Source organism: Pezoporus occidentalis, unplaced genomic scaffold (assembly GCF_034315485.1).
Source record: "Pezoporus occidentalis ecotype Australia unplaced genomic scaffold, CSIRO_AGI_Poc_V1 ctg14, whole genome shotgun sequence".
Taxonomy (NCBI): Eukaryota; Metazoa; Chordata; class Aves; order Psittaciformes; family Psittacidae; genus Pezoporus; species Pezoporus occidentalis.
In genome coordinates, this window is record NW_026913209.1 from 6,280,091 (window position 1) to 6,292,565 (window position 12,475).

At 41.0% G+C, this 12,475-nt stretch overlaps 1 protein-coding gene across 14 annotated transcripts in view; it reads right to left on the bottom strand.

Annotated features, from left to right (window-relative positions):
• The window catches only part of CADPS2 (calcium dependent secretion activator 2), a 312,438-nt gene that overhangs the window by 7,239 nt on the left and 292,724 nt on the right, over positions 1–12,475 (bottom strand). The gene's annotated exons all lie outside the window — the stretch shown is intronic.

Genomic DNA, 12,475 nt, shown 5'->3' on the forward strand with positions numbered 1-12,475 from the left:
TGTGATATGCTTACACTCACTGAAAACAAAGCTAAGAAATTGGAGAGAATTACTTTTGCTACTCAAATCTGTGAATGAAAACAATATGCTTTCCTGACTAGTTTTGATATGTTAAACTTCCACGTGAAATGTTTAATTTGGTGACTGTGAAATGATACTATGGTACTTGCTTCTCTGTCAACATACCTTATACAGAACGCATACAACTGCTGTTGTTTTAGAAAAAAAGATGTATTCTTGCTTTGGATTGTCAGATTATTTCTAATAAAAATCATATCCAGTATATTTTTAGAGTCCTCCCAGAGAAGGTACTTGTGGATAGGATTCCTGGTCACCATTTGACTTCTGCCCACCGTTTTTTTGAGCATTTAAGTATAGGCTGAAGCTTCACGAACATAAATCTGCCAGACTTCATAAAAAGAAAAGTAAATATTTCCCTATTGCTTCTTTTGGAGCCTGCTGAAGTGCACAGCACTGCAAATGCCTCTCAGAGGTGGAATCCAAGGCCACACATTTTGACAACCATGAGCATGTTACAGAGGCAGGGTTACATCTGCTTTGACTTATGGGAATCTATAGCAAACTCAAAAACTTCATCAGTTAGATAATGGTCGTGAGATTACATAGGTTTTAAGTAATAGTAATAATAAAAAAAACCTTGTAACTAGTTTTAAGAAAAAGTAATTTTCCTGCTAGTAACAATAGCACTGAAAGGACAATGTGACTCTTGCAGATGTTGGTTATATGGTATTAGTGCCATATTCTTTGCTGTCGCCTATGCAAGAATAAAGCAGTAAGTTTTTATTATATATCCTTTTCACATCAGCACATAACAGCAGCCAACCACTTTAACAAAAATACGTTTGCCTCCCTTCCCCCCCCCCCCTTATAGCTCATCCGACTCCTGTAAGGGCATGCATTACTCACTTCATTTTCCTGAGATACTTCTTTTAAAGTAAAAAATAAGGAAAAAGAAAGGCTAGGGTTGACTCTGTGAGACCCCTGTATTTATTCACACTTATTGTGCATGACTGTAGACTGGTAAATCATATTAGCAGCCCATCTCCCCATCAAGCTGCTACTTGCTTTCCAGCCCTGGGAAGGTTCAACAAATCAACAGGAGCACGGAAAACAGAACATCAGTCTAATCTAGTGTTTAAGGTGAAGTTTTCAAACCCAATCTAAGAAGATCTTTAGAGCAAGCAACCAGCTGAAGGGCTCAGAAGGTGGTATTGACAATGAAAGAGTGTTGAAATATTGAGAAGCGCAGCACTTGTGCATTTTTAATAACAAGAGGGTCAACAAGGACACGGCTCCCTCAGTGCCCATAGTTGCCACACCAGGGCTATAAACGCTCTCAGTTCATCAGCTTTCTTAAACAGTTCATCAGCTTTCTTAAACACCCTAAACCCCCTCAGCGGACCTTTAGTCTTAAATTAACAAACCAAAGCAATGAAAGAAGGTGCAGCTTGAATGGCCAGCATTGATCCCCAACGGGGCTCGGCGCGGCTACAGGCACTGAAAAACTCTCTCCATTGTCGGGAGGAATTGACAAACCTCCTCGCCTAAATAGTCCAGCTAAGGCGGGCTGGAGGCACGCAGCTATAAAGGGCTCCCCTCGCCCCGCTCCCAGCGCTCACAATGCACCAGGCATGAGCTCTTTGTCAGGCCCAGACTCTGCAATTTTCTAACAAGGATTAAAGTTGTTTCTCGGCAGGGCCAGTGAAAAGCGATTTAGCAACATACCGTGCTTTCTTCAGGCAAGTTAAAGAGAAGTAGTTAAGGAATTTCATTATTCTGTAGACTGGTGGAAATACAAAACAAATATATTAAATATTCACCATCTTTCTGGGTTCCTGAGCTATAACATTCGCAGAACGGTTCAATTAAATATAACACTTATTGGCTGAAAGCAAGCACTTCAGATTTATTTTAGAAGTTTTATAAAAAGGTGCAGCTGTTTGCCACCTGGAAGGAGGCTCAATACATACTAATACACAATGCTTTAGTCCTTCTAGGGCTGGTATCTTTAACGCCTGAAACACAAGACCCCGTCGAGTTTCTGTATCTTGCCTGCTCTTGATAAATGGGCACTGTCAAAATGCTTTTTCTGCTGGATATGGCAGCTTTTCTACAAACCGTGTTTTATCTGCCTACAGAAGCCTTTATTGCATTATTGATTAGGAATTGAGTCGCTCAGACAACAATGGGAAGTTTTTGCTTCCTCCAGCTCTACTTTTCCTACCAGGAACAATAACAAAAAGTATTCTTCTCACTGAGGAGATTGTACATCAAAAGCAGCATAAGCTAAAATGCATAAGAAATGCTATAAGCATGTTAAATATTAAGAGCTAAAATGCCTAGTTTTTATTATTGTTTCAAGATTTTGATAGCAGGCACTATTAGTGTGCCAAGAAAGTCTGAAACCATTAAAAAAAATGTTAAATGATGAAAGAATAAATAAGTTATTCCTTAAAAATGCAAACAGCAAAAGCTAGAAAAAAAATCCTGTTTTAAGTTTTGTAATTTATTTCCCTCTTTGTAAAATGTGAATAATCCTGCTGACTTGCTTTGTTGAATGTTGTTGACAATGAGGGAAACAAGTGTTATTTGTAGCATCTTTGAAATCACTCTGAGGTTTACAAGTTATAGCTGTATTTTGAAGTTTAGATATAGACATCACCCCATTAAAGGAGTATTTTTACCTGAGCAGTGATGAGTTCATAACCTCTTCTGAAGGCTGGAAACCCTTGGTCACTTTAAAAAAACCCCAAACAAACCTGGGGAAGGATTTCTCAACCTGTGGGCCACCATGACACCTCAGAAGGTTATGTACACATAGGAACACCAACACAAGAAATCAAGTCAGAAGAAGCAATTAACATTCAAGATATCTTCATAACTTTTTTTTAGAAATAAAAAATATTTAGTTGCAAATTAAAAGCAAAAAATTTGCATAAGAAGTTTCTGTTTTCCTCTCAGGTTTAGGCAATCTTTTGATTAAGCCTGAGTAACCTCTGAAGGCTGAGGCAACTGTTAAGCAGACATAAAGAGAAAATTTAATGTATCAACATGTGGAAATTTTATTTGTACTCTGTTCTTGGCCCATCAGTTATGATCCCTGACATGGGCAATTATGAACTTATGGTTAAAATATCACTTGTTGACTAGTGACATAGTGCCCTCCCACCACTCTCTCACATACTTTCACTCCCCTGAGAGGAACAAACTATCTCCCCAGCGACTTTTCTTTTCTAGATTGCACTGGTCATAGGCGTGCACCGGTCTGTGAGACACCTCCAGTCACATCTCCAATGAGAATAACTGTGTGAGTGACCAGCAAAGGAAAGGAACAGAAGATGGGGAAACCTGAGAGAAGAAAAAGCTCTCGTGCAACATCTTTCCCATCCCACTGTCAATCAGCCCCATGTGGCTTCACAGTGACAGCCACTGCCCTTCTGCAATGTATTATCCAACCCCACAAGGATGTGTTTTCTCATTATACATAGCCTCACAGTGCACAACATAAACTGTTGAGCTAGATTTGAATCATAGAATCATAGAATAGTTAGGGTTGGAAAGGACCTTAAGATCATCCAGTTCCAACCCCCCTGCCGTGGGCAGGGACACCTCACACTAAATCAGATCACCCAAGGCCTCATCCAACCTGGTCTTGAACACTGCCAGGGATGGAGCATTCACAACCTCCCTGGGCAACCCATTCCACTCTAACAGGAAAGAATTTCCTCCTTATATCCAATCTAAACTTCCCCTGTTTAAGTTTGAACCCGTTACCCCTTGTCCTGTCACTACAGTCCCTAATGAAGAGTCCCTCCCCAGTATCCTAATAAGCCCCCTTCAGATACTGGAAGGCTGCTATGAGGTCTCCACGCAGCCTTCTCTTCTCCAGGCTGAACAGCCCCAACTCTCTCAGCCTGTCTTCATATGGGAGGTGCTCCAACCCCCTGATCATCCTCGTGGCCCTTCTCTGGACTTGTTCCAACAGTTCCATGTCCTTTTTATGTTGAGGACACCAGAACTGCACACAATACTCCAGGTGAGGTCTCATAAGAGCAGAGTAGAGGGGCAGGATCACCTCCTTCGACCTGCTGGTCATGGTCCTTTTGATGCAGCCCAGGATACGGTTGGCTTTCTGGGCTACGAGCACACACTGCCGTCCCATGTTCATTTTCTCATCAATGAGCACCTCCAAGTCCTTCTCCTCAGGGCTGCTCTGAATCTCTTCTCTGCCCAACCTGGAGCTGTGCCTGGGATTGCTCCGACTCAGGTGCAGGACCTTGCACTTGGTATGGTTAAACTTCATGAGGTTGGCATCAGCCCACCTCCCAAGTGTGTCAAGGTCCCTCTGGATGGCATTCCTTCCCTCCAGCGTATCAACCAAACCACACAGCTTGGTGTCATCAGCAAACTTGCTGAGGGCACACTCAATCCCACTGTCCATGTCAGCAATGAAGATGTTAAACAAGACCGGTCCCAACACCAATCCCTGAGGGACACCACTCGTTACTGGTATCCAGCTGGACATTGAGCCATTGACCACAACTCTTTGTGTGCAGCCATCCAGCCAGTTCTTTGTCCACCGAGTGGTCCATCCATCAAATTGATGTCTCTCCGATTTAGAGACAAGCATGTCGTGTGGGACAGTGTCAAACTCTTTGCACAAGTCCAAGTAGATGACATCAACTGCTCTACCCCTGTCCATCAGTTCTGTAGCCCCATCATAGAAGGCCACCAAATTGGTCAGGCAGGATTTCCCCTTAGTGAAGCCATGCTGGCTGTCACCAAGCACCTTGTTGATTTTCATGTGCCTTAGCATGCCTTCCAGGAGAATCTGCTCCAAGATTTTGCCAGGCACAGAGGTGAGACTGCCTGGTCTGTAATTCCCCGGGTCATCCATTTTCCCCTTCTTGAAAATGGGGGTTATATTTCCCTTTTTCCAGTCGTCGGGAACTTCACCTGACTGCCATGATTTCTCAAATATGATGTACAGTGGCTTAGCAACTTCATTCGCCAGCTCCTTCAGGACCCATGGATGGATCTCATCAGGACCCATGGACTTGTGCACGTTCAGATTTTTAAGATGGTCTCAAACCAGATCCACTCCTACAGTGGGCACAAGGTCTTCATTCTCACAGTCCCTGCGTCTGCTTTCCAAGACTTGGGTGGTGTAGTCAGACCCTTTGCCAGTGAAGATCGAGGCAAAGAAGTCATTCAGAACCTCAGCCTTCTCCAAATCCTGTGTAGCCAATCCTCCTGAGAGTTTCCTGAGGGGGTCTACATTCTCCCTAGTCTGTTTTTTATTTGCTCTATACCTGTAGAATCCTTCCTGTTATCCTTAATATCCCTAGCCAAGTTTAATTCTAATTGAGCCTTAGCTTTCCTACCTGGTCCCTAGCTTCCCGTACAACATCCTTGTATTCTTCCCAGGCTGCCTGTCCTTGCTTCCGCCTTTTATAAGCCTGTTTTTTCCTTCAAAGTTTCCTCAGCAGCTCCTTATCCATCCAAGGAGGTCTCCTGGCCCTCCTGCTGCACTTCCTTCTGGTTGGGATGCAACACTCCTGAGCTTGTAGCAGGTGATCCTTGAATATCAACCAAGAGTCCTGGGCCCCCCTGCCCTCTAGGGCTGTATCCCATGGAACCTTACTAAGCAGGTTCCTGAAGAGGCCAAAGTCTGCTCTTTTGAAGTCCAGGGCAGTGAGCTTGCTGCACGCTCTTCTCACTGTCCTGAGGATCTCAAATTCGAGCATCTCATGATTGCTGCATCCAAGGCTGCCCTGGAGCATCACATTTCCAACGAGCCCTTCCCTGTTGGTGAGCACGAGGTCAAGCATGGCACCTCTCCTTGTCGGTTCCTCTATTACTTGCAGAAGGAAGTTGTCTTCCACACAATCAAGGAACCTCCTGGATTGCTTGTGCCAGGCCGTACCGTCCTTCCAACAGATGTCAGGGTGGTTGAAGTCATCCATGAGAACAAGGGCCTGCAAACGTGAGGCTTTTCCTATCTCTCTATGGTGTGCTTCATCTGCAGGTTCTCCTTGATCAGGTGGTTTCTAACAGATCCCCACAGTAATGTCACCCATAGCTATTTTCCCTTTAACCCTGATCCACAAACTCTGAGCACTCAAGTTCACAGTGCCGTCCCTGAAAAATGTGTCTCACCAAAATACAGAATTTTGCTTTCATGGAAAGTCCATGCAAAGACAATTATTTTTTTTTTTTTTTTGTATGTGTGAACATTATTTTTCTGAATCAAAAGTGAATTTCATGGCATTGAGATGTGCTTCTACAGCAGAGACAGTAAGATTCAGTTGGCAGAAATGGTCAGTTAGCTGGCCTCTGACTGTAGAAACAGAACTTACACCATCTCCAAGTACAATAAAATTTTCAAGTACACTTGTAGCTACTCTTGCAGCTACCTTAATGCTTCTGGCTGTTCAGTTTTTGGCAGGATAGATAGATAGCAACCTTTCTGTTTAGGACAGCTAAGGAGTTTGCGTTATTTCTCTCCCTGAAACATGAAAAAATTCTTTGCTATTGATTCAAAGCACTGTTATGGCTGGAGAAAATAAAAATTGTGGCAATAATTTCATAGCAAAATGAATACAGTGGAAACAGCTGACATTATGACTGTTCTGAGATTTAGAATTGTATCTTCATTTTACGGGCACTGATGGAGCACTACTTCACCTACGTGTTCACTTCCTGTATATTTGCTGTGTCAGGACACATTACTTTTATTGCTATTTAAAATGTATAAAATACAGTAAGTACGAATATCGAAACTGAAGGGGAATTTTAATGTAATGTAGCTTTCATTCAATAATAGTACGTATCTTTTAATATTCAGACATCTGACCTAGAAGGCTGGGGGCGGGGGGGGGGGGAAGCTCTTTCTTTTGCATTTTCTTAAATATTCAGAAAATTCAAGGAGAATACTAGTAGTTTTTGGGGTCACCATGATGTCAATACTTCTATTCCTTTTCTGTTCCTTTTTACTTTCCTTTTTTTCCTTAGAAATTTTCATTTCAGAAAAAGTGAAAGAAATTAAATTTAAAGTAAGCATGAGTGGAAAATCCAAGGATTTAGCCTTATTGGAACCATGTTTAGTGGGCAGTAGAAACAAATGAAGCCTCTTTCCTACACCAAAAATCAGATGTTTAAAAGCTTTTGACCTGGAAAATGCAAATGATTAAATCAATACGAAGTGTCATATGAAAAACCCCTATTTATTTCTGCTCCCCATTTCACTGCAGTTCCTTCCTACAGTCACATTCAAGGACATGTCCAAAAGTCCCCCTGTTGCTGTACCTGCTGTAACACTCCCAAGCACCATGTTCCCACATGTGCTTCTACTGTGCACAGAGTCTCTGACACACACCTCTTCCACCCCACCAGTGTCTTACACTCCCCATGCTCAGGATCACCTATCAAGGCATCTTCCTGGAAATGTTTCAGGCTTTTATTCAGCTTCCATGTTTTGCTTCCTCCTCTAGGCCTGAATTGCTAAGCCAAATTTTGAACTTTGGCTTGGAAATGTGCAAAAATGTTCGCAGCCTAAATTACAGCTACGCGTACCAGGAAAGGAGAAGTGAGAAAAACTCCACATGCTACCGTCTGCTTTAACACTCACACTTCTTCTGATAAAGGGATCAGGACCAAGATTTCTTTAGCTTGATCATTTCAAATTATAAACTGTTTGGGTATGAGCCATTTATTTACTTTTTTTTTTTTTCCTTCACCCTAATTTTTTTTCGGGGGGAGGGGGATGTGTGTGATTGCAGCGGATGCAGTAACTTGCCTCTTGCAGTCTTGCTTGGCCAAGGAAGGCTTTTTTCCTTCCAGCAGGACTCTTTGGTTTCCTTCAGCCTTTTTTCATGCCATTATTCCAATGAACCTCTCAGGGAGCTCAAAAAACTTTTTGTTTTTCTGAAGAATGACTAATTGGAACAAACACTTTAGTCTCTAGTCAGTCTCTTCCCTTCTTATTTGAATGAAGGATTGCCATTCCCAAAGCAAACAGGAGGGGAGCTCAAGAGAAAGGGGACCCCAAACACTGACAAATAGACCTGGTTTAGCAAGACTGATGACGACAAACAAGTGAACAGCTGTTGGATGGGATATTTTGGTAATACAAGGAAGCAGACTTAGGCAGGGTGATTTTCAGAAATCAGTGATGAGAAGAAAAGAGGGAAATGGGCTCATTTCAAAGCATATTAAGCATCTTTGGAACTCCTAAGCAAGAAGGATATCATTCTGAAAGAGCAAATTAAATCTAACATATGAAAAGCTTACCTTTTAGGAGGAAAGTAATTTTTTCATATTTTAGGCTTATAATTAGAAGCTAGCTAGTTGCTATGGAACTGCTGCCAATTTAAACATAAATATACACTTCAACACAAAATATACAGTACTCATCTCTCCCCGTATTGTATATTGGTTGCTAAACAGCAATTTACAATATTTATGCTATTTTATAATGTTTGTGACCTTCATATTTTTCTGGCTTCTTCACATATGGTAGATGCACTGGGAACCTGGAATTCTGCAAAATTAGGCATGCATAACTTCCTTCTGTATCTGCACATATGTAACGTTGCTGTTCTGATTTTAAACACTAGGTACTAACATAACGCTCTTGACTGCGGGAGACTAACAGCACAAACAGTTTCCCTACTCCACTCTGGATACACAGTGCATCTGTGAACAGTATTTCTGTAGGTTATTCTGGTGCTAAAAATCTCTGGAGCAAACACTGTCAGTCTTGCTACGCTGGGTGTTGTGTTGCAATTTGGCTATATTGGCAAACATCCTCCAAGGCACAGAATGGGGAACATCCCTTGAGTGATCTTGAAAAAGAAAGCCAGCTTGGATTGTCAAAATAAACAAATCAACACAATGCAAAATGACCAAGTTGTTACTCGTTGTAACACTTGCTTCATGCTAACACGCTCTAGTTTTAAAACACCTGTGCTTAGCTGCACAAATGCTGAACAGTGTTCCTAAGTGAATATGTAATGTCAGTAGGATTGAAGGTCCCAGTTCACTCTGTAAGGTATGTGACTGAGACACCTAGCTCTGCCTCTGCCTAGTCATCCAGGACCACCAAAAGTGGGTTGGACCAAAGTCTGTGTTGTAGCTTTCACACTCACGTTAGTAATTCTTGCCTTAGAGTCTTCTACTTAGACTCCCTGCTCCATGTGGAATGAGGTCAAGTATGTATTTTAATTAGAGCATTTAGAACATCCTGGGCTCCTCTGGGTGAATTTTTACAGGCTCATTTCTTTCCACCTCAGCAATCGCGACTCATCATCTGTTTACTCTGTCTGTTATTGCAGTGGCACATGACAGGGCCGGATGCAGCTGTGAGGTTGATAGGGAGTTGCACAGCGGTGGAGCCACTCCTCTCCTATGCTGCATTGACTGGGCACCACACTGAGCAGTGCTAATGTGGAGCAGAGGTCCAGCCTCCTGCCTCCCTCTTGCCTCTCTCCTCCCCTCATCTCTTCAGAGAAAGTGTCCCTGGATTGGGCAGGTGCCTGGTTTGCTCCTTTCCATCTCTGACCCTAATTGCCAATGAGGACTCTTTCAGCGAAGTGTATTTTACAGCTGCATTGCTTTTTTTTGGAGCTGATTTTATTATGCATTATTTGTACTGTTTTTCTTGCACATTGTAAACACTTTCAGTACAGTATAATATAAAGGATTATCAATGTGGTGTAAATTAAGAAAATATACCATGAAACACTTGAAATTATTTAAAGGAAATCATCTCTATATAGGCGAACACTTTTGCACATTTAAATCAGCACTAAAGATTCAGTTCCCTGGGATCAAATGGGTTAAGGAGCTCTTTCTACTGATGAATCACTGACTTTGCCAGAGCACTCTGCACCATCCTCACCTGCTACTGTTCTGATTTACAACATGGTGACCTCTTTCTGTTACTTCAGACTTATTACACTAAAACTAGTTTATTATGCTTCCTGGCACTACTTTTCTTGTAATATGATCAACAATGCAGTTGTGTGTCTATCTATGAACACGTAAGTTTTGCTTGATTTTCCTTTTTAAACTAAGCTTGACCCAAAAGAAATACAAGTATAAATATCAAACCTGCAAGTAAGGTTTGAGAAGCCACAAGGTTCTCCTGCTGTTTATACGTGTGTGAATTACAGTACATCAAGAAATCAATATTCCCTAGATGGTGCTTGTGCCTGGCATTTCTTGGTGAACAAACATTAGGTAAGACAATATAAATGGTACAATCCTTATTGATTTCTCTTGACTGTGTAGAATGTGAAAGCTGCAGCCACAGTTAACACTTACTGACAGACTCATATAAAGTTTCAGTGCTATTTTATATTTTTATAGTTGCCCACACTCAATTGATTCCATTAAGCTGCTAGACGCATTTCAAGCCATCTAGATAAGAAAAAAAAAACAAACCAAAAAACCCACAGTGCCTGGAATGAGATGTTGCTACTTTGTGCCTAGCAGGATAAAAAGGTTAAAGGACTAAATTGTGCCTGGATGTTGGAAGGAGTTCTCTTTTATTTGATAGAATTGTTATTGTTTTTGGTGAATGGATACTCTGAGTGATGGATAGGTGCATTTAACTAAGTTAAATAAATGAATGAACAGTATAGACCAGAAAAGTCCATGGGGAAACTGTACTGGAAGCTCCCAGTGTTACAGCCCCTCCCCAAACAAACAAGTAAAACCCTCTGGTAGTTCCACCCTGACTGCTGAAGTTCCCTCAGAAAAAAAAATCAGATGGGCTTTAAAATCTTGAGTTTGGGATTTTTTTTTTTTTTTCCCATTTTTTCCCTCTTTTGACTCATGATGCACATTTTAAATTGCCTTTTTATAGCAAATTGTACATTGCCCCTGACCCCCCCCCCAAAAAAAAAGTGAGCTTCTCACAAAAGTCAAGGACATTAGGAAGTAGGACAGCAAAAGCAGATCCTGAATATTAGGATATGAGATTCAGTGCCCTGAAAAATAATTCTCTATTTCCTTTTTAGACTCAAAAAAGCTTTTTTAGTAAGATATCAGAATATCTCTATAGTAGTTTCTTACTCTCCCACTGGGCAGATTTAAATAATATGATTGAATTAGTGTCAAAAAGGTGTCAGACATCCATTCCATGAATACTAAATGAAGACTGGATGATGGGATATATAATGTCTGGAGAAAACCCTTTTTATATCTTTTTGGGCTGTTTGGTAGCTAATAAGATGGAAATTCACAAATTAAAAATGGCATAAAAAATGAAGAAGTGGGGAAATGTATCATATCAAAAACATAGAAGAAACTAGCCATTGTTTTATGGTTTCCTGTAGAGAAAACACTCTCAGCTACAGTGTAAAACAGCTTACAAAGTGCTGAATATTCTGATTCTGAAGCAGCGAACTCTGAAGCACATGCTTTGCTTTAAGTGTGTTGTGGTCCTATTGATTTCAACAGTACTGAGCTTTGCTGGATTCACAGCAGCATAATCAGCACCCTCCAAGAGTGTGTGCTCCTTTTCTCAGCATAATCCAGGGCGAAAAAAAAATAACCAAAGCAAATTTATGTACTGTATGAAATCAGATGGAGGTTACATTTTACAGTTTTCAAATGAACTGTTGTCCTTTTATAGAGATTTCCATCACCAAAAATGAGGTAAGTCTACTTGAAAACATCAGGAATGATTCAGTGAACTTTGAAAAGACTTTGAACAATAAATCTGCAAGATGTTGCTTCCATCTTGCAGAAGATTCATATATTTGGGCATGATATACTTTTTTAATTATTATGTTTCTAAATGTGGACTTTTTTTTTCAGTCTATATTTGGTAATACTGCCTACAGTTTTCTCTAAAGTTCTTTCTTTTACTCAAAAAGACATGAAAAACTGTTTTAAAATTACAAGAATGTCTTTAGATCAAGAGAAAACTGCAGAGTGGTTCTCATATCAAGAGCTATTTTCCCTATAAAATATTAGACATAATTAAAGGTGAGTGAAGACTTTGGTGAAAATCTAAAGAGCATCGGCAAATCTGAGCACTGCTCAGCTTTTCAATTGCTTTTCTACTTCTCAGTTCTTTTAAATGGTTTTCTATGGCAGGAACATTTTTCTTAATTAGTCACAGCTAATTAGTGTTCTGGCATAGACAAGTAATCAGAAATGTCAGAGCTGCAAGGCTACATCTCCCTAATCCTTTGATAATAATTTAGCCTCCTGGGAGGGCCTCAAGCTGCGGTAAGTAGTGGCTGACAATAAGGCAAAATTAGGTGGGCAGCAGACCATTAGGATAGAAAAATAAAAAGCACTACCAAATCCTGCTGAGCACCATCAGGCAACTAACTACACTGCCAGATGAGGTGCCTGTTTAAGCCTGTGTTGTTAATTAGCTGATTCTACCAGACCTGCCACATATGTCCAGGTGCATCATACAAAGATGTGTATTTCT